We start from the raw sequence: 21,221 nt of genomic DNA, 5'->3' as shown, positions 1-21,221 counted from the left end.
ACTAATGAATTGGGCCCAAGGCCGTATGATGTGTTTGGAACCGCAGTTACTTAACTTACATATGTCTACGTATGTATGTATTAGCAGAAATATAAATTGGGCCCAAGGCCGTTTGATGTATATTGTTCCAATGTATATTCTTTACTTGATATTATTCACTGGGCTTTCGCTCACGCTCATTCATACGTTTGTAGGTGAGCCAAGAGAAGTCCAAACCCAGCCCTAGTGAAGTCTGTATGGAACAACTAAGGTTTTAAAGAGTCAGCCCTTGCGTCTCACGCACGAGACACGTCTTCGCCCTTCTGTCATTCTATGTTATTTTGTCATGTTGGCGAGGACTTTGGTGTACGTCTGTATATAGCTTTGTTTTGGCTGACTTAGATTTGAATGATCCTGTCTGTATAGAACTTTATGTTACTATACTTTCTGTTGTGAGTTATTAACATATGTATGTATGGAATGTTATGATGTGCATATAAGCACGACTCTATGAACAAAGTTTTAAATTTACTTTCGTTTGGCCCCTTTACCCTGATGTGTCTCATTTGGTTTGATTTGAGGCCGTAGGTAATCTCGTGATTACTGGCCGGTTATGGCCTTAACCCATAGGGGCGGGTTCGGGTCGTGACAGAATCAGTAATTTATTGAGAATTTGCTGGCAATTTACTGCGTAATATACTTAGAATTTACTGACTAATTTACTAGAATTTGCTGAGAATTTACTGGAAATTTACTGAGTAATATACTGTGAATTTATTTAGAATTTACTGAGTAATTTACTCATAATTTACTGGGAATTTATTGAGAATTTAATGGGAATTTAATCGGTAATTAACTGAGAATTTACTTGGAATTTATTGAGAATTTACTAGGAATTTACTGAGAATTTACGGGAAATTTACTGAGTAATTTACTAGTAATTTCTGAGAATTTACATGGAATTTACTTAGTAATTTATTGAGAATTTACTTGGAATTTACTAAATAATTTACTGAGAATTTATTGAGAATTTACAGGGAATTTACTCAGTAATTTACTAAGAATTTACTGGGAATTTACTGAGGTATTTAATGAGAATTTACTGAGTAATTTACTGGGAATATACTCTGTAATTTACTAAGAATTTACTCAGTAATTTACTCAAAATTTACTGGAAATTTTCAAAGTACTTTATTGAGAATTTACTGGGAATTAACAAAATAATTTACTGAGAATTTACTGTGAATTTACTAAGTAATTCATTGAGAATTTACTAGGAATTTACTGAGAAATTTAATAAAAATTTACTGGGTATTTACTGATTTGTTTAATGAGAATTTACGCCGAATTTACTAAGTAATTTACTGAGTAGTTTACTAAAAATTTACTGAGAATTTACATAGAATTTATTGTGAATTTACTGAGAAATTTACTGAGAATTTACTAGAAATTTACTAAGTAATTTACAAATAATTTGCAGGGAATTTTGTCACAAATTTACTGAGAATTTACTAAAAATTTGCTGAGAAATTTAATGAGAATTTACTGGGAATTTATTGAAAATTTACTGAGAATTTACAGGGAATTTACTGGGTATTTGCTCTGGAATTTCCTGAGAATTTACTGGGAATTTACTGAGTAATTTACTGAGAATTTACTGAGTAATTTGATATGGGAATTTACTGTTGAATTTAATTATAATTTACTTCGAATTTACTCAGAATTTCCTAAATAATTTACTGAGAATTTACTAGTAATTTACTCAGTGATTTACTGAGAATTTAATGGGAATTTACTTAGTAATTTACTGTGAATTTACTTAGTAATTTGCTGAGAATTTACCGGGAATTTACAGAGTAATTTACAGAGAATTTACGGAGAATTTACTGAGTAATTTACTGAGAATTTACTAGGAATTTACTTAGTAATTTACAGTGAATTTACTGTGAATTTATTGAGTAATTTACTGGGAATTTACTAAGTAATTTACTGAGAATGTACTCAGTAATTTATTGAGAATTTACTTGGAATTTTTTGAGAATTTACTCAATAATTTACTGAGAATTTACTCGGAATTTACTTTGTAATTACTGAGAATTTACTAGGAATATACTTACAGAGTAATTTAATGAGAATTTACTGGGATTTTACTGAGTAATTTACTGAGTATTTTACTGAGAATTTACTCGGAATTTACTGAGTAATTTAATAGGAATTTACTGACTAATTTACACAGAATTTACTGGGAATTGACTGAGTAATTTTCTAAGAATTTATTTGGAATTTACTGAGTAATTTAATGAGAATTTATAGGGAATTTACATAGTAATTTAATGAGAATTTACTAGGAATTTAGTAAGTAATTTACTGAGTAATTTACTGGGAATTTACTCAGTAATTTATTGAGAATTTACATGGAATAAACATAGTAATTTCCAGAGAATTTACTGAGTAATTTACTGGGAATTTACTGAGTAATTTAATGAGAATTTTATGGTAATTTACACAGTAATTTAATGAGAATGTACAGGGAATTTACTGAGTAATTTACTAAGAATTTACTTAGTAATCTACTGGGAATTTACTAAGTAATTTATAGAGAATTTACGTGGAATTTACTTATTAATTTATAGAGAATTTACTGAGTAATTTACTGGGAATTTACTCAGTAATTTACGTAGAATTTACTGAGTAATTTACTGGGAATTTACAAGGAATTTACTCAGTAATTTACTGAGAATGTAATGGGAATTTACTGAGTAATTTACTGAGAATTTACTGATTAATTTATTAAGAATTTACTGGGAATTTACTGAGTAATTTAAGAAGAATTTATTGGGAATTGACTGATTAACTTAATGAAAATTTACTGAGTAATTTAGCGAGAATTTACTTAGTAATTTACTAAGAATTTATTTTGAATTACGAAGTAGTTTACTGAGAATTTACTGAATAATTTGTTGAGAATTTACTGAATAATTTACTGAGAATTTACTGGGAATTTTCTTAGTAATTTATTGGTTATTTATAAGGAATTTACTGAGTAATTTAATGAGAACTTACTGAGTAATTTCCTAGGAATTTACTTGGAATATACTCAGTAATTTACTAAGAATTTACTGGGAATTTTCTAGGAATTTACTGAGTATTTACTTTGAATTTACTGATTAATTTACTGGGAATTTACTCAGTAATTTACTCAAAATTTACTGAGTACTTTGTTGTGAATTTACTGGGAATTTATTGAGTAATTTACTAGGAATTTACTGAGAAATTTAATGAGAATTTACTGGGTATTTACTAATTTGTTTAATGAGAATTTACTGAGAATTTACTTAGAATTTATTTGAAATTTACTAAGAATTTACTAGGAATTTGCAGATAATTTGCAGGGAATTTAGTCAGTAATTTGCTATGAATTTTTTGAATTTTTTTTGAGAAATTTAATGAGAATTTACTGGGAATTTATTGGAAATTTACTAAGAATTTACAAGATATTTACTCTGAAATTTCCTGAGAATTTACTGGGAATTACTGGGAATTTACTGAGTAATTTAATATGGAAATTTGCTAATTAATCTAATTAGAATTTACTCAAAATTTCCTGAATAATTTAGTAGAAATTTACTGAGTAATTTACTGTGAATTTACTTAGTAATTTGCTGAGAATTTACTGGGAGATTACTGAGTATTTACAGAGAATTTACTGAGTAATTTACTGAGAATTTATTGGGAATTTAATGAGTAATTTACTGGGAATTTACTGATAATTTACTGGAAATTTATTAAGTAATTTACTGAGAATTTACTGGGAATGTAGTCGGTAATTTATTGAGAATTTGCTGGGAATTTATTAGGAATTTACAGGGAATTTAATCAGTAATTTATTGAGAATTTGTTGATAATTTACTGAGTAATTTACTGGGAATTTACAGAGAATTTACTAAGTAATTTATTGAGAATTTACTGGTAATTTACTGCGTAATATACTTAGAATTTACTGGGAATTTACTGAGTAATTTACTGGAAATTTATTTAGTAATTTACTGAGAATTTACTTTGAATTTACTGAGAATTTAATGGGAATTTAATCGGTAATTAACTAAGAATATACTTAGAATTTATTGAGAATTTACTAGGAATTTACTGGGAATTTACTGAAAATTTACTGGAAATTTACTGAGTAATTTCTTAGAATTTACTCGGAATTTACTTAGTAATTTATTAAGAATTTACTTGGAATTTACTGAATAATTTACTGAGAATTTATTGGGAATTTACTGAGTAATTTACTGGGTATTTACAGGGAATTTATTGAGAATTTACTGGAAATTTACTGAGTAATTTATTGAGAATTTACTAAGTAATTTGCTAGTAATATACTCAGTAATTTACTAAGAATTTACTGGGAATTTTTTGGAATTTACTGGAAATTTACTGAGTATTTACTTCGAATTTACTGGGAATTTACTCAGTAATTTACTCAAAATTTTCTTGAAATTTACTGAGTACTTTATTGAGAATTTACTGGGAATTGACAGAGTAATTTACTGAGAATTTACTGGGAATTTACTAAGGACTTTATTGAGAATTTACTGGGAATTAACAGAGTAATTTATTGAGAATTTACTGGGAATTTACTGAGTAATTTATTGAGAATTTACTGGGAATTTACTGAGTAATTTACTGAGAATTTACTAAGAAATTTAATAAGAATTTACTGGGTATTTACTGATTTGTTTAATGAGAATTTACTGGAAATTTACTAAGTAATTTACTGAGAATTTACTGGGAATTTACTGAGTAATTTACTGATAATTTACGCGGAATTTAGTTACAAATTTATTGAAAATTTACTAAGAAATTTAATGAGAATTTATTGAGAATTTATGAGAAATTTACTGAGAATTTACAGGGAATTTACTGGGTATTTACTCAGGAATTTTCTGAGAATTTACTGGGAATTACTGGGAATTTACTGAGTAATTTACTGAGAATTTAATGGGAATTTACTGAATAATTTAATATGGGAATTTACTGATTAATTTAATTAGAATTTACTTTGAATTTACTGAGAATTTACTGGGAATTTCCTGAATAATTTACTGGTAATTTACTCAGTGATATACTGAGAATTTACTGAAAAATTTACAGAGAATTTACGGGGAATTAACTGAGTAATTTACTGGGAATTTACTAGGAATTTACTGAGAATTTACTGGGAATTTACTTAGTAATTTAATGTGAATTTAATGTGAATTTATTGAGTAATTTACTGAGAATTTACTGAAAATTTACTGAGAAATTATTGGGAATGTACTCAATAATTTATTGAGATTTATTGAGAATTTACTCAGAATTTACTTTGTAATTACTGAGAATTTACTGGGAATATACTGAGTAATTTACTAAGAATTTACCTAGAATTTACTGAGTAATTTAATGAGAATTTACTAGGAATTTACTGAGTAATTTACTAGAAATTTACTGAGTATTTCACTGTGAAATTTAATAGGAATTTACTGAGTAATTTACAGAGAATTTACTCAAAATTTACTGAGTAATCTTCTGATAATTTATTTGGAATTTACTGAGTATTTTAATGGCAATTTATAGGGAATTTACATTGTAATTTAATGGGAATTTACTGAGAATTTACATGGAATTTACATAGTAATTTCCAGAGAATTTACTATGAATTTTCTGAGTAATTTACTGAGAATTTATTGGAAATTTACTTAGTAATTTAATGAGAATTTACTGGTAATTTACACAGTACTTTAATGAGAACTTACTAGGAATTTACTAAGAATTTACTGTGAATTTACTTAGTAATCTACTGGGAATTTACTCAGTAATTTACAGAGAATTTACCTGGAATTTACTTATTAATTTACAGAGAATTTACTGAGTAATTTACTAGGAATTTACTTAGTAATTTACTGAGAATTTACTGGGAATTTACTCAGTAATTTACAGAGAATTTATGGGAATTTACTGCATAATTTACTGGGAATTTACAAGGAATTTACTCAGTAATTTAAAGGGAAATTACTGAGTAATTTACTGAGAATTTACTGATTAATTTACTGAGAATTTACTTGTCTTGACCCGAATCGGCCCCTATGGGTTAAGGCCATAACCGGCTAGTAATCAAGGGATTACCTACGGCCTCAAACCATATAAGACATGACTCATCATAGTAAAGTCGCCAAACGGAAGCAAATTTAAACTTTGTCCATAAAGCTGTGCTTATATGCACATCATAACATTTCACATAAGTATTCGTTAATAACTCACATCAAAAGGGAAGTTAACATATAAACTGTACATACAGGATCATCAAGTCTAAGTCAGTCAAACCCAAAGTTTATATACAAAAGTAGTTCAATGTTTTCGCCAACGTAACAAAACAATAACAAAAGAACAAAAGAGGCGAAGACAAGTCTCGTGCGTGAGACGTTGGGCTGACTCTTCAAAACCTTGACTGTTTCTCACATATTTCACCGAGGCTGGGTTTGGACATCCCTTGGCTTATCTACATACACATGAATGAGCGTGAGCGAAAGCCCAATGAATAATATCAGATAAAGAAAGTACACGAATGAGATTCACATATATCAAACGGCCTTGGGCCCATTTAGTATTCTACTTCGTGTATTATTCAGCACATTAGGCGATTCAAGCCCGAACATATCAAACGCCCACTGGCCCACTTTGTCTTTTGACGAACGGCCTCAAGCCCAATTCATTCACGTATATCAAACAGCCTTTGGCCCAATCATTCATGTCCAACAGCCTCCGGCCCATTCATTGGCCTATTCATTTATGTCCAACGGCCTCTAGCCCCGTCATTGGCCTATTCATTCATATCCAACGGCCTCTGGCCCATTCATTCATATCCAACGGCCTCTGGCCCATTCATTCATATCAGACTATCAATCGAGTCAGACTATCATTCATGTTAAACTATCATTCAGACTATCATTTGAGTCAGACTATCATTCATGCCAGACGGCCTTTGGCCCAATCATTCATATCAAACGGCCTTCGGCCCAAACAATTGTATCCAACGGCCCTTGGCCCAATCATATGGCATAACAAATATTTGTCCCCAATTCAATGTAACAACTTACAAGACTTATATGAAAGTAAGCAATTGGACAAATAACATATTTCAGATATCTTTATTAAGATGTTACTCACAGTGATCAGCCGGTGGATTTGCCCTCGTGCTTGACCCTACGCATTTCATGAACATAATGGGTCACAAACGATTCATTCCGTTCTTAATTCATATATCCCTCTTAGGTTTCTTTCTTATCCTTTTAATTCATTCATGATGCTCAATGCATGCCTAAGAGTACTCAGAAGTGAAAGAGAGCGAAAAATGAAACACAAAACACTTTTACAAAATTTCTTAAACAGGGGTCCCCGCTCGAGTATGGGTTCCCCCGCTCGAGCGGACCCTTATGGTCTGCAAAAGTACTAGTTGCCTCATTTTTACACTTGAGCGTGACTTCGGGCGCTCGAGCTAGAAGTCATCCTACATAGCTCCTCGCTCGAGCGTAACTTCCCCACTCGAGCGGATATCAATGTCTGCAAAAAGTTCTGGGAGCTCGCATTTCACGCTCGAGCGGCGCTTTCCCCGCTCAAGCGAACATGCCGAATTCTGGGTTTTCCAGAACTGTTCTTGAGGCTCAAACTTGCATTCAAATCAACCTATCTTGCATATTATGACTCAAACTTCACACATACATTTACTAATTTGATACAACACCAAATTCATCATATTATAAAGCTCAATTTCATGAATTGATTACATGCATGCTCCAAATTACACCAAACTCATTTCCAACATAACAAATTCATGCATTCAAAACTCATACTCTTGTGAATTGTACATGCATGTGAGATATAACTCTCACTCTCAACTTAGATGATGAAGAGATGGTCAAAAACATGAACTTCAATCAAAGATTCAACATGGATACACACTTTATGCTCAAACATGGAAATTCATAGCAATTTCTTACATGCATGCATCTATTGACTTCAAATTCATCAATTACAATTCAATTCTTGTTCTTGGTCACATAATTACTTGAACTTACATGATTACAAACTCAAATTCATGAATTAAGGGTTGATTACTCACCTCGGAGCTTCAATTCTCACAATTGTAGCTAAATCTTGAGTCTAGCCTCCCAATTCCACAACTTTGCGCCAAACACACAATTCTCCTTCTCTCTCTCTCTCTCTAGAACCAGCCTCTCCCTCTCTCTCTAGAGTGTAAAATCTGATCTTGAGCTTAAAATTAGAGGAAGGTGGGTGTGTAATGCCCTTTCATAGTCCCTCTTAATCAAATTCCATTAACACTAATTAATTGAGCACTATTTCATAAATTTAATCGATTTAATTTGATCCGAATCAATTTTCAATTAAATTTCACCGTAGGCTCTAAAAATTACGCTAATCACAATGACGTAGTCAATTTCGGTTTTTGTGGTCGATAAGGCCTCCAATTTAAATTCTAAAGCAGATAATCAAATAGATTTTCCTACGGTGAACAGATAGAAATTCAAAACCACATATATTCATATAAATGACACTCAAAATCATATCAAACACAAAATCATATTCATAAGAAAGATCAATTAGCATAATATGGAACAGGGTTATCACATTACTGGGAATTTACTGAGTAATTTAATAAGAATTTACTGGGAATTTACTGATTAACTTAATGAGAATTTACTAGGAATTTATTGAGTAATTTAGCGAGAATTTACTGAATAATTTACTAAGAATTTACTGAATAATTTACTGAGAATTTACTGGGAATTTACTGAATAATTTAATGAGAATTTATTGGGAAATTACTGAGTAATTTACTGGGTATTTACAGGGAATTTACTGGAAATTTACTGAAAATGTACTGGGAATTTACGGAATAATTTAATGAGAAGTTACTGAGTAATTTACTAAGAATTTACTGGGAATTTTTTGAGAATTTATTTGAAATTTACTGAGCATGTACTTTGAATTTACTGAGAATTTACTAGGAATTTACACGGTAATTTACTCAAAATTTACTGAGTACTTTATTGAGAATTTACTGGAAATTTACGGAGTAATTTACTGAGAATTTACTAGGAATTTACTGAGAAATTTAAAAAGAATTTACTGGGTATTTACTGATTTGTTTAATGAGAATTTACTGAGAATTTGCTTAGAATTTATTGGAAATTTACTAAGAAATTACTGGAAATTTACGGAGTAATTTATAGATAATTTGCGGGGAATTTAGTCAGTAATTTACTGAGAATTTACTGAAAATTTAATGAGAATTTACTGGGAATTTACTGAAAATTTACTAAGAATTTACAGGGTATTTACTCTGGAATTTCCTGAGAATTTACTAAGAATTACTAGAAATTTACAGAGTAATTTACTGAGAATTTAATGGGAATTTACTGAGTAATTTAATATGAGAATTTATCGATTAATTTAATTAGAATTTACTTTGAATTTACTGGGAATTTCCTGAATAATTTACTGGGAATTTATTGAGTAATTTACTGTGAATTTACTTAGTAATTTGCTGAGAATTTACTGAGTAATTTACAGAGAATTTACGGGGAATTTACTGAGTAACTTACTGGGAATTTACTAAGTAATTTACTGAGAATTTACTGGGAATTTATTAAGTAATTTACTGAGAATTTGTTGAGAATTTTCTGAGAATTTACTGAGAATTTTCTGGGAATTTATTGGGAATTTAATCAGTAATTTATTGAGAATTTGCTGGCAATTTACTGAGTAATTTATTGGAAATTTACAGAGAATTTATTGGGAATTTACTACGTAATATACTTAGAATTTACTGAGAATTTATTGAGTAATTTACTAGGAATTTATTGAGAATTTACTGAGTAATTTACCGGGAATTTACTGTGTAATTTACTGAGAATTTACTTGGAATTTATTGAGAATTTACTAGGAATTTACTTGGAATTTACTGAGAATTTATAGGGAATTTACTGAGAATTTTCCTAGGAATTTACTAAGTAATTTAATGAGAATTTACTGAGTAATTTACTGGAATATACTCAGTAATTTACTAAGAATTTACTGGAAATTTACTGGAAATTTACTGAGTATTTACTTCGAATTTACTGATGAATTTACTGATTAATTTACTAATAATTTACTCAAAATTTACTTGAAATTTACTGAGTACTTTATTGTGAGTTTACTGGGAATTAACAGAGTAATTTACAGAGAACTTACTGGGAATTTATTGAGTAATTTATTGAGAATTTACTGGGAATTTACTAGCTAATTTAATGAGAATTTACTAAGAATTTACTAAGAAATTTAATAAGAATTTACTAGGTATTTACTGATTTGTTTACTGAGAATTTACTTAGAATTTATTTTGAATTTATTGAGAAATTTACTGAGAATTTACTGGAAATTTACTAAGTAATTTACAGATAATTTGGGGGAATTTAGTCACAAATTTACTGAAAATTTACTGAGAAATTTAATGAGAATTTACTAGGGTTTTATTGGAAATTTACTGAGAATTTACAAGGAATTTACTGGGTATTTACTCTGAAATTTCCTGAGAATTTACTGGGAATTACTGAGAATTTAATGGGAATTTACTGATTAATTTAATTAGAATTTACTTTGAATTTATTGAGAATTTACTGGGAAATTCTTGAATAATTTACTTAGAATTTACTGTGAATTTACTTGGTAATTTGTTGAGAATTTACTGGGAATTTAATGAGTAATTTACAGAGAATTTACGGGGAATTTACTAAGTAATTTACTGGGAATTTACAGAGTAATTTACTGTGAATTTACTGGAAATTTACTGAGAATTTACTGGGAATTTAGTGGGAATTTACTTAGAATTTACTGTGAATTTATTGAGTAATTATTGAGAAATTACTGGGAATGTACTCAGTAATTTATTGAGAATTTAATCAGAATTTTCTAAGAATTTACTCAGTAATTTACAGAGAATTTACTCAGAATTTACTTTGTAATTGCTGAGAATTTATTGGAAATATACTGAGTAATTTACTGTGAATTTACTTGGAATTTACTAAGTAATTTAATGAGAATTTACTGGGAATTTACTTAGAATTTATTAGTAATTTGTGGAGTAATTTACTTAGAATTTACGAGGAATTTGGCCCGTAATTTTCTAATAATTTACAGGGAATTTACTGAGAAATTTACTTGGAATTTACTCATTAATTTAATGGGAATTTCTGGAAATTTACTGAGAATTTACTAGGATTTTACTAAGAATTTACTGAGAATTTACTAAGTAATTTACTGGGAAATTTACTTAGAATTTACTGGGAATTTACTTAGTAATTTACTAGGAATTTACTGGAAATTTACTGGGTTATTTAATGCGAATTTACTTACTAATTTATTGAGGATTTACTGGAAATTTGCTCAGTAATTTACTGAGAATTTACTGGAAATTTTTTGAGTAATTTAATTTGAATTTACTTGAAATTTACTGAGTAATTTAATGAGTATTTACTGGGAATTTACTTAGAATTGATTTGGAATTTACTAAATTATTTTTTTAAAATTAACTGGGAATTTACTGAGTAATTTACGGAGAATTTAGACGAAATTTACTGTGAATTTACTGAGAATTTACTGGGAATTTACTTAGAATTTGCTCAAAATTTACTGCATAATTTATTAGGAATTTACTGAGAATTTACTGGGAATTTAATCAGTAATTTACTGTGAATTTATTGAGTAATTTACTTGGAATTTACTCAGTAATTTATTGAGAATTTACTCAGTAATTTGCTAAAAATTTACTTGGAATTTACTGAGTAATTTACTGAGAATTTACTCGCAACTTACTGAGTAATTTAATAAGATTTTACTGGTAATTTACACAGTAATTTAATGAGAATTTACTAGAAATTTTCTGAGTGATTTACTGAGAATTTACTATGAATTTTTTGGGAATTTACTGAGAATTTACTCAGTAATTTAAGGAGAATTTACTGGGAATTTACTGAGGAATTAACGGATAATTTACTAGAAATTTACTGAGTAATTTAATGTGAATTTACTGTGTAATTTACAGATAATTTACTCGGTATTTACTGAGTAATTTCCTGAGAATTTACTGAGTAATGTAATGAGAATTTGCTTAGAATTTACTAGAAATTTACTTAGTAATTTATTGGGAATTTAGTGAGTAATTTACTGATGATTTACTGAGTAATTTACTGGGAATTTATTGATTATTTGTCACGACCCCAAACTGCCCCTAGTAGTTTGGTGCCGTGATGGCCAGTAATCCGTAATTACCGAAGGCCAACCTTCAAAAGTTTAACACAATCAGAGTATAGATATAGGGGGCTCACAAATGCGGAAGCAATAAATCAAAATACAAGTGGTCCATAAGAGCAGTGCATAAGTCTAATGAAATGGCATACATCTTTACAACTTGAATACAACAAAGCAAAATACGTATTACATCTTGATCAAAAGGCTTCTCGAGCCGACATATACAAAATGACAATGAATACAAGCCAAGAAGCATGATTTTCAAGATTCGCCGACAAAAAAGAAATGACATCGCCGACGTGAATACAAACAAAGCCGACAAAATCATGGATCCAAAACAAGCTTTCAAAAACACATTCTAGGCGTCGCCGACGTCCTGCTCATCACCTACATATATATAAAGAGGGTGAGCTTGGATACTCAGTGAATGGTACTAGTAATAAAGGTTTTTCATGAATATAGCCGAAGTCTTTCAAAACAAAACATGCCAAAACCATACGAACATTAGCCGAGATCCTTCCAGATCAAAACACATCAAAACTTTATCAAAACAAGGGATGAACCGTATTCATCTATCAAGTCTTACAAGTCTCAAGGGATGCTCACTGGCATCGGCAAAACACAAATCAAGCTTTCCGAACAAACAAGTCCACGTGGTAAACCGTTAGTGGCAAAACAAGGACTGCACGATCCGTAATCGATTAGCCAAAGGTACTGCGAAAGTTTATAGTCCTCCAGCACAAGGGACTTGTGTTACTTAAGCCCGTAGCTCTTTTTAACACGATGGTCTTGTGTTACTTAGGCCCGTAGCCCGTTTTAACACGGTAGTCTGGTGTTACTTAGGCCCGTAGCCCGCTTTAACACGATAGTCTTTCCAAGAAAGGACCGTATCCTTTTATACTTAGTGCTGCGAAAGTTTAGAGTCCTCCAGCACAAGGGACTTTTATACTTGGTACTGCGAAAGTTTAGAGTCCTCCAGTACAAGGGACTTTTCAAGAATGACATCAAAACAAAGCTTATACTTGATACATCAAAACAGAGCTATTCATTCATGCTTAACAAATACTTTCGTCAAAACAAAGCAAAGCAAGATTTATCAAAACAGTATAACATAGCTTTATTAAAAATACCACTCACATAGATCTCCTCGGGTGTAGGCTCAAAGCAAAGATCAAGGACCTACAATCACATGGCAATCACATTCTCAAAACAAGCTTTATATGCATGCAAATGATCTCGGCATTCTCACCAAATCCAAGTCAATAACAAAGCAAAACATGTTGGGAGTTTAAACACTGCTCCCGTCTTATGAAAATACACTGGGTACCAACCAGGTCTTTGCCGAGGTCCCACACCTCCTTGCCGAGGTGTGGTCCCGATGGCCTCATTCAAAAACAAAGTCGGGAAAAACCTGGGTTTCCCTTTGAAGAACATGAAGAATATGATCATGAGGAGATGAATGCAAGATCATAACTTGTTACAAAAATCTGAGATTTCGTGCCATGAGTTCAAAACATGGACCTGGGTACCCATACAAGAAGGTCACGCAAGAACAAACACAAAACATGGTTCTAGTTCCAAACTTTCGGATCAAAACGAGACTTTTCCTCAAGAACACGTAAATACTATCTTTCTCTTCCGAAACCAACTTCAAATCGATGCATGATATGCAAACAGATTCGATCATGCAATGTAGCTAGATGATCGATAAAAACAACAAGAGTAGGTTAAGATTTTAACCTCAAAACTCGATCCCAACGGTTCAAACCTCGAAGATCAAGCTTGGAAGATTTATTCTTTCTCAATAACTTCTCCTCCTTACTCTAGAGCTTCTCTCTCTAAAGGCAAAGATTTGAGACAAAATGATCTGTTTCTAGGTCTGTCGGCTGTCTTAACAATCAGCTCGGACACGTGGCGCTACCGGGTTGGTTCAACTCAAAAGGTGATTGATTGATAAGACAAGTTTATGACAAAGCGTACACAACAAGCTAAGGCAAGACATATCGGCAAGTAATGACATCGGCTAAAGTTAAAGCTTCGGCAACAGGATAACAAAGACATCGGCTAGGGAGGACGACACTTGACTAAGCTGTGCCACACCTTGGCCGGGGTGTGCCACACCTCGGTCTAGGCCATACCTGCCCAAGGACAAGGATCACTAAGTGCAAAATATCTCGGCAAACCTGCCCGGGGTGAAGATGGAGGTCGACCAAGTGGTTCCAAAACAGTTCTAAGTACAAAGGTTCAGAGGTGAACTAAGCTCAAGATGACCTCGGCTACACCAAGCAAGGAACAAAATCACACAAGCAATACTTAAACAAAACAAGGCCAGGCAAAACTTGCAAAACAACATAACAAGACAAGATCATGCATGAATGTATGTAAGTATGGCAAGAGTAAGGTGAGGGTTGCTACATTATTTTACTGAGAATTTACTGTGAATTTTCTGAGAAATTTACTAAGAATTTACTGGGAATTTACTCAGTAATTTACTGAGAATTTACATAGTAATTTCAAGAGAATTTACTAGGACTTTACTGAGAATTTACTAGGAATTTACTGAGTAATTTAATGAGAATTTATTGGGAATTTACACAGTGATTTAATGAGAATTTACTGGGAATTTACTTAGTAATTTACTGAGAATTTACTAAGTAATCTACTGAGAATTTATTGGGAATTTACTCAGTAATTTACTGAGACTTTACATGGAATTTACTTAGTAATTTACAATGAATTTACAGAGTAATTTAGTGAGAATTTACCGGGAATTTACTTAATAATTTCCTGAGAATTTACTGGGAATTTACGCAGTAATTTACTGAGAATTTATTGGAAATTTACTGAGTAATTTACTGAGAGTTTACTGATTAATTTACTAAGAATTTACAGGGAATTTATTGATTAATTTACTAGGAATTTACAGAGAATTTACTGATTAATTTACTGAGAATTGACTGGGAATTTATTGGGAATTTACTGATTAACGTAATGAGAATTTACTGGGAATTTACTGTGAATTTACCGAGAATTTACTGAGAATTTACTGAATAATTTAGTGAGAATTTACCGGTATTTACTGAATAATTTACTAAGAATTTACTAAGAATTTATTAGAAATTTACTGAGTAATTTAATGAGAACTTACTGAGTAATTTACTGGGAATATACTCAGTAATTTACTAAGAATTTACTGGAAATTTTCTGGAAATTTTTTAGAAATTTACTGAGTATTTATTTCGAATTTACTCATTAATTTATTGAGAATTTACTTGGAATTTACTCAGTAATTTGCTCAAAATTTATTGGAAATTTACTTAGTACTTTATTGAGAATTTACTGGGAAATTACAAAGTAATTTACTGAGAATTTATTGGGAATTTACTGAGTAATTTATTTAGAATTTACTAGGAATTTACTGAAAATTTTAATAAGAATTTTCTAAGTATTTACTGATTTGTTTAATGAGAATTCACTGGTAATTTACTTCGTAATTTGCTTAGAATTTGCTGAGAATTTACTTCGTAATTTACGTAAAATTTATTAGGAATTTACTGAGAAATTTACTGAGAATTTACTGGGAATTGACTGAGTAATTTACTGATAATTTGCGGGGAATTAATCAGTAATTTTCTGAGAATTTACTGAGAAATTTAATGAGAATTTACTGGGAATTTACCAAGAATTTACTAGGTATTTACTGTGGAATTTCCTGAGAATTTAATGGGAATTTACGGAGTAATTTAATATGAGAATTTATTGACTAATTTAATTAGAATTTACTTTGAATTTACTAGGAATTTCCTGAATAATTTACTGAGAATTTACTAAGTAATTTACTGTGAATTTACTTAGTAATTTACTGAGAATTTACTGAGTATTTTACAGAGAATTTATGGGGAATTTACTGAGTAATTTACTGGGAATTTACTGAGTAATTTACTTAGAATTTATTAGGAATTTAATGAGTAATTTACAGGGAATTTGTTGATAATTTACTGGGAATTTATTAAGTAATTTATGAAAAATTTACTGGGAATGTACTTAGTAATTTATTGTGAATTTACTGGGAATTTACTGAGAATTTTCTGGAATTTTATTGGGAATTTACTGAAAATTTACTAGGAATTTAATCAGTAATTTACTGAGAATTTACTGAGAATTTACCTAGAATTTTCTAAGTAATTTAATGAGAATTTACTGGGAATTTACGTAGAATTTCTTCGGAATTTATTGAATAATTTACTGAGAATTTACTAGGAATTTACTCAATAAATTGCTGAGAATTTACTGAGTAATTTACTGAGATTTTGCTGGGTACTTTACAGAGTAATTTAATAAGAATTTACAGGGAATTTACAAAGTAATTTGCTGAGAATTTACTAGGAATTTACAAAGTAATTTCTAGTAAATTTACTGGGAATTTACTGAGAATTTACTGAAAATTTACTGGGAATTTACAAAGAAGTTTACTTAGAAATTACTGGGAATGTACTCAGTGATTTTTTGAGAATTTACTGGGAATTTACTAAGATTTTTTTGAGAATTTACTCAATAATTTACTGAGAATTTACTCAAAATTTACTTAGTAATTACTGAGAATTTACTGGGAATATACTAAGTAATTTACTGAGAATTTACTGAGTAATTTAATTAGAATTTACGGGGAATTTACTTAGAAATTATTAGTAATTGTTAGAGTAATTTACTGAGAATTTATGAGGAATTTACTCCGTAATTTTTTAATATTTTTTAGGGAATTTACTGGGTAATTTACTGAGAATTTTACTAAGAGTTTACTAATTAATTTAATGGAAATTTCTGGGAAATTTCTGAGAATTTACTCAATAATTTACTTAGAATTTACTGAGAATTTACTGAGTAATTAACTGAGAATTTGCTGGGAATTTACTAAGAATTTATTAGGAATTTACTAAGTAATTTACTGAGAAGTTATTGGGAGTTTACTTAGAATTTACTGGGAATTTACTCTGTAATTTACTGAGAATTTACTGGTAATTTACTAGGAATTTACTAAGTAATTTACTGGGAATCTACTGAGTTATTTAATGAGAATTTACTTACTAATCTATTGAGGATTTACTGAAAATTTGCTCAGTAATTTACTGAGAATTTACTCGAAATTTGCCGAGTAATTTATTGAGAATTTGCTGGGAATTTATTGAGTAATTTAATAAGTATTTACAGAGAATTTACTTAGAACTGATTTGGAATTTATTGAATTATTTTTTTAGAATTTACTGGGAATTTACACAGTCATTTAAGGAGAATTTACTGGGAATTTACTAATTAATTTGCTGAGAATTTACTAGGAAATTAAATAGTAATTTAATGAGAACTTACTTGGAATTTATTGAAAATTTACTGAGTAATTTATAGATAATTTACTGGGAATTTACTGAGAATTTACTCTGTAATTTACTGAGTAATTTACTGAGAATTTATTGGGAATTTACTAAGTAATTTACTGGGAATTTACTGCATAATTTACTGGGAATTTATTGAGAATTTTTTACTAGCAATTTATTGAGTAATTTTCTGAAAATTTATTGAGAATTTACACTATAATTTACTGTGTAATTTACTGAGAATTTATTTGGAATTACTAGGTAATTTAATGGGAATGTAGTGGGAATTTACTGAGTAATTATAATTAGAATTTATTAGGAATTTAACGAGTAATTTACCTAAAATTTACTAGGAATTTACTTAGTCATTTACTGAGTATTTACTAGGAATTTACTGAGAATTTACTGGGAATTTACTGAGTAAGTTAATAAGGATTTATTGGCAATTTACTGATTGATTTAATGAGAATTTGCTAGGAATTTACTGAGTAATTTAGCTGAGAATTTACTTAGAATTTACTGGGAATTTACTGAGAATTTATAGGGAATTTACTACGTATTTACTGGGAATTCATTGAGTAATTTAATGAGAATTTATTGGGAATTTACTCAGTAATTTTCTGAGAATTTACTGAAAATTTTCTGAGTAGTTTTTTGAGAAATTACTTGGAATTTACTCAGTAATTTACTAAGAATTTACTGGGAATTTATTGAGCAATTTATGGAGAATTTACTCAGAATTTACTGAGTAATTTATTGAGAATTTACTTGAAATTTACTCAGTAATTTACTAAGAATTTATTTGGAATTTTCTGGGAATTTACTAGAAATTTACTAAGTATTAACTTCAAATTTACTAATTAAATTACTGAGAATTTACTTAGAATTTACTCAATAACTTACTCAAAATTTTCTAAGTACTTTATTGAGAATTTACTAGGAATTTACTGAGAAATTTAATAAGAGTTTACTGGGTGTTTACTGATTTGTTTAATGAGAATTTACTCCGAATTTACTGAGTAATTTACTGATAATTTACTTAGAATTTATTAGGAATTTACTGAGAAATTTACTGAGAATTTACTGAGTAATTTACAGATTATTTGCGGGGAATTAGTCAGTAATTTACTGAGAATTTACAAAAAAATTTGCTGAGAAATTTAATAAGAATTAACTGGGAATTTACTGTAAATTTACTGAGAATTTACATCAAATTTACTGAAAATTTACTGGGAATTTACTTAGTAATTTACTCAAAATTTACTGAGTACTTTATTGAAAATTTACTGGGAATTAACAGAGTAATTTACTGAGAATTTACTAGGAATTTGCTGAGAAATTTAATAGGAATTTTCTGGTATTTACTGATTTGTTCAATGAGAATTTACTGGGAATTTACAGAGTAATTTACTAAGAATTTACTTAGAATTTATTGGGAATTTACTGAGAAATTTACTGAGAATCTACTGGGAATTTATTTAGTAATTTACAGATAATTTTCGAGAATTTAGTCACTAATTTACTGAAAATTTACTGTGAAATTTAATGAGAATTTACTAGGAATTTATTGGAAATTTACTGAGAATTTACAGGGAATTTACTGGGTATTTACTTTGGAATTTTCTGAGAATTTACTGGGAATTACTGGGAATTTATTGAGTAATTTACTAAGAATTTAATGGGAATTTTCTAAGTAATTTAATATGAGAATTTACTGATTAATTTAATTAGAATTTACTTTGAATTTACTGGGAATTTCCTGAATAATTTAATGAGAATTTACAGGTAATTTACTCAATGATTTATTGAGAAATTACTGGGAATTTACAGAGTAATTTACAAATAATTTACGGGGAATTTACTGAGTAATTTGCTGGGAATTTACAAAGTAATTTACTGAGAATTTACGAGGAATTTACTAAGTAATTTACTGGGAATTTACAAAGTAATTTACAGTGAATTTATTGAGAATTTATTGGGAATTTAGTGGGAATTTATGTAGTAATTTACTGAGAATTTACGGTGACTTTATTGAGTAATTTACTGAGAAATTAATGAAAATGTACTCAGTAATTTATTGAGAATTTACTCAGAATTTACTTTGTAATTACTGAGAATTTACCTGAAATTTACTGAGTAATTTAATGACAATTTACTAGGAATTTACATAGAATTTATTAGTAATTTGTAAAGTAATTTACTGAGAATTTACGGGGAATTTGTCTCGTAATTTGTTGATAATTTACAGGTAATTTACTGAGTATTTTACCGAGAACTTACTGGGAATTTACTCATTAATTTATTGGAAATTTACTGGGAATTTACTGGGAATTTACGTAGTAATTTGCTGAGAATTTACTGCTAATTTACTAAGAATTTACTGGGAATTTACTGAGTAATTTACTGAGAATTTACTGGGAATTTAATTAGAATTTTCTGAGAACTTACTCAGTAATTTACTTGGAATTTACTGAGTAATTTACTTGAAATTTACTAACTAATTTATTGAGGATTTACTGAAAATTTACTCAGTAATTTACTAAGAATTTGCTGAGAATTTACTTAGTAATTTATTTAGAATTTACTGGGAATTTACTGAGTAATTTAATGAGTATTGACTAGGAATTTACTTAGAATTGATTTGGAATTTACTGCATTATTTTTTTAGAATTTACTGAGAATTTACACAGAAATTTACTGGGAATTTACTGAGTAATTAACGGAGAATTTAGAGGGAATTTACTGTGGGAATTTACTTCGTAATTTAATGAGAATTTACAGGGAATTTACTCAGTAATTTACTGAGAAATTATTGCGAATTTACTGAGTAATTTAATGAGTATTTATTGGGAATTTACTTAGAATTGATTTGGAATTTACTGCATTATTTTTTTAGAATTTACTGAGAATTTACACAGGAATTTATTGGGAATTTACTGAGTAATTAACGGAGAATTTAGAGGGAATTTACTGTGAATTTACTAAGAATATAATGGGAATTTACTTCTTAATTTAATGAGAATTTACTGGGAATTTACTCAGTAATTTACTAAGAATTTATTGTGAATTTACTAAGTAATTTACTGAGAATTTACTTGGAATTTACTGAGAATTTGCTCGAATTTTACTGCGTAATTTACTGAGAATTTACTAGTAATTTACACAGTAATTTACTAAGAATTAACCTAGAATTTACTGAGAATTTATCTGGAATTTACTAAGTAATTTAGTGAGAATTTACTGGGAATTTACTGCGAATTTACTCAGTAATTTACTGAGAATTTACTCGCAACTTACTGAGTAATTTACTGAGAATTTACTAAGTAATTTAATGAGATTTCACTGGTAATTTACAGAGTAATTTATCGAGAATTTACTAGGAATTTCTGAGTAATTTACGGAGAATTTACTATGAATTCTCTGGGAATTTATTGAGAATTTACTTAGTAATTTAAGGAGAAATTACTGGGAATTTTCTGAGGAATTAACGGATAATTTATTGGGAATTTACTGAGTAATTTACAG

Source organism: Camellia sinensis, chromosome 1, assembly GCF_055761805.1.
Source record: "Camellia sinensis isolate YWXY chromosome 1, ASM5576180v1, whole genome shotgun sequence".
Classification (NCBI taxonomy): domain Eukaryota; kingdom Viridiplantae; phylum Streptophyta; class Magnoliopsida; order Ericales; family Theaceae; genus Camellia; species Camellia sinensis.
Note: the sequence above shows the minus strand (reverse complement) of the source record.